Here is a 3,504-nt window from a genome sequence, read left to right on the forward strand (position 1 = left end):
TGACCCATCACCCATGACACGAAAATGACGGAGATAGAAAAGTTAAGGTCGCACTACACTAAATATTCAGCAAAGAAAAAAGGACAAACCAAAATTCTGTGGACAAACCAGTAGGCCTAATCCACAAAACAAAACAGACGCAAAAACAAACAATTAAAACAAACACAAAAAAGAAAGACCAAACAATCCAAGGTAGGCCTATGGCATGTATGTTGAAAGAAAAATAAATAAATAAATAATCGTAAAAACTGTAAAGTGGAACCAGCCGGAGGAACCAGGCCAAGTTCAAGGTCAGTAGTCCATTTTTTTTAAAAATAATTCAAGCTTAAGTTTATTTTTTCAGTTTAATTTACATTCAACCTTTAATTTGTTTTTATTTGATCAAGGACAAAACAGCATTTATAATGGCAATAATCCTAATTAAATTCCTACAATCATAATGCAAAATCATTCTTGTCTTTTAAAACAGCTTTTTTAAAAAAAGACATGAAATTATGTAGGGCCTAACTTGCCATTCATGACTATATCATCTTGCTCTTCATCATTAAAATTGTGTTTTTGATCTCAACAGATTTTATAGCATAAACCAGGGGCGGATTTAGGGGGGGGGGGCGCACCCGGCGCGCGCCCCCTCTATTTTTTTGCAGATCGGCGCCTGACTTTACGGTGTGGGCGCCGAGCCGCGGCGGCGGCGGCAGTGGCTCGGCGCCCCCTCTATTGAAAATTCCTGGCCCAGTGATCCGCCCCTGTCAACTGTACACATTGTAGGCCTATAAAGTATTACTTCAATCTAAAATTCTTATGCACTTTCTAATGTGTATTTTATTAATTAGTTCAATGATGTATTATAATTATTGTGTCTTTTATGTAAGCATGCATCTTTTAATATCATGTTTAAATGGATTGATTATGCTTATGTACAGTGTAAATATTAATTTTCTTAAAGCTCTGCCAATATTATGAAGAAACGATAACTTGTAGGCCTAGGCCTACATTATAAGATATTATAGCGAAAATCTTGAAGTAGAATTTCAATCAGTTGAGTTTCAATACTGGTAACTACTGCACATGTATGAACCAAATTCCAATCAATCTCTTCCAGCACCATCAAGATATTTAATCCATTTCGAGATTTCCCTTAGAATAGAATAAATAAATCTTGGAACTTTAACAGTTTCAAGAAGAGCAAATCAAACGCATTTTCTTGACATTCTTGGGGTTTTGAGCGAGGCAACAAAAAGTTATACTTTCTCCTGTCACCAATTGAAATGTCGGCATATTCAATAACCATAACCTTCAAAATTAAAAGTCCTGATGAAATAATATATCTGTCGAGATCGGATCGATATAGGCCTAATGTGCGAATGCCCTTTTCCACCCAAACGTAGACTGCATAGGTAAAAGAAAAACTTTTTAGATTTTAACCGAACTTTTTTATTCCACCGAGGTCTTGAAGAAGAAAGTCGGATATAAAACCAATTTTACTAACAATTTCAACCAACTGAAATGAAAAACTATTCAAAACATAATCCGGGACATAAAGATTTAAATAAGACTATCAGGATGACAATTTGATGAACCGAAATTTCAAGAGTAGGCCTATATTCAAAAGTTACATGGTTAGCCGCATCCAGAAGGTCACAGACCTAGAGCATCAATCATTTTAAAGACACAGATCATCACGATTCTCATTATTGTTTCACAATATGTTTACGCTTCAGTGATCCCAGCGAAAGTCGAAAAGTAAAAATTGTGTATAAATTACCTAAAAGTGAAGGATAAGTCATTCAAATTGTTGCTTAGCTATACTGTATTTTTGAAATGAAACTTTTTGGTAAAAAAATGAGGAACTCAACAACAGAAGTGATCAAGATGAAGCCCCAAATTACAGATTCATTAGGCCTATATCCATCAATGGGATGGTTTCTTTGAACCCATTGATCTTTCGATATCTGCATGCTACAGCTATAATGATCGAAAACCTCAAAGTAATCTATCGATCACAAAGATAAACAATCAAATTTCTTGATCTTTGTGTATTTTCTGGATATGTCATGATATCAAGAGATTTCAATTTCGGTTGAAATTGCATCTGACTGAAGCGCGCTTCAGACTCCGTATTGTACGTACAATATTGAATGGACAATATTTTTCGTGACGTCAGAAAGTATTGCACGTACAATAAAAAGTATGTACCGGGAAAATATATATTTTGCCATAATCATTGGTTGCTTAATTGATATGTAGTTTCTAAATTTCTAAGAGTGGTAAATTTAGTGAGTGTTCGTGCACGGAATGATGAACATCTTTTTATGTCTTCTTGTATTCAACTGTACTTGAATTATTATATAATCAATGGGCACCTTTAAAGTTAATAATATTAATACTGATATTAATATAAAAAATATTAAAATTGTAATAATAATATAAATGGCACAATCAGTTCTTATTTATTTATGTATTTATTTATAGATTTATTTATTTAGGCCTATTTGTTTATTTATTTATTTATTTATTGATTGATTGATTGATTGATTACTGATTGATTAATTTTATTGATATTGATATTTTTATTATTTTTTTTTTTTTGGCATAGCATTTGTTACATTATATTATAACACGTTGTGTTATGAATTTGCAACACCTTTTTACATGTTGATATCGGTGAGGCATGTTATGATGGTGTATGTTATAGGCAGGCCCGTACGCAGGATTTCATTGGGGGGGGGGTGCTGATTTTGAAAAAGTGGACCTTTTTCCAAGGGGGGCGATTTTGTGAAAAGTGGACCACATTTGGACCTTTTTTGTCCAAAAAGCGTAAAAAAACCCATTTTTTTGCTCGCTACGCTCGCAAATTCTGAAATTTTGGGACTTTTTGTACACTTTTCCAGATTTTTTTTTTTTTGGGGGGCGGGTGCTCTGCGTACGGGCCTGGTTATAGGCCTACTTATGATCATCACAATACACCCATAAACGTGTTAATGCAGTAACCGTATAGCTTTATAGGGGCACGGGACCCCCCCATTGATCTGAAATTTTAGAAAATCCATAGGAAAACTGTCAAAAACGGCTTGTGCCCCTCCCCCCTCATCAGACCCAGATGCAACGCCTTCTATACTTTTTCATTAATTATAGGCCTATTAATAGTAATGCGTTGAGCTATGAGATTTTAAAAAGTAATTTCCGCCTTTTTTTCTTTCTTTTTGAAATGACATACTCGTTACAAAAACAAATCAGCATGGAAAACATTTTTTTCGTCAGAGGCAGATATTTGGTCTATTCAGTGTAAGCTAAAAAATAGACGATCTTTTAAAATCATTTTAAAATGGCTTTTTTTTTCAACCTTATTGTTTGTATTTGTAATGTTCACATACCTATAATGTGAATCGAGCCATTTAACACGTGCTTGTAGGACAACGATTTTGAATTAAACATGTTAATATTGTGATATTTTAATTCCCACAGTTAAGCGTCCTAAATTGTAAGTGGGTTTTCTTTTATTTT

Source organism: Amphiura filiformis, chromosome 9 (assembly GCF_039555335.1).
Source record: "Amphiura filiformis chromosome 9, Afil_fr2py, whole genome shotgun sequence".
Lineage (NCBI taxonomy): Eukaryota > Metazoa > Echinodermata > Ophiuroidea > Amphilepidida > Amphiuridae > Amphiura > Amphiura filiformis.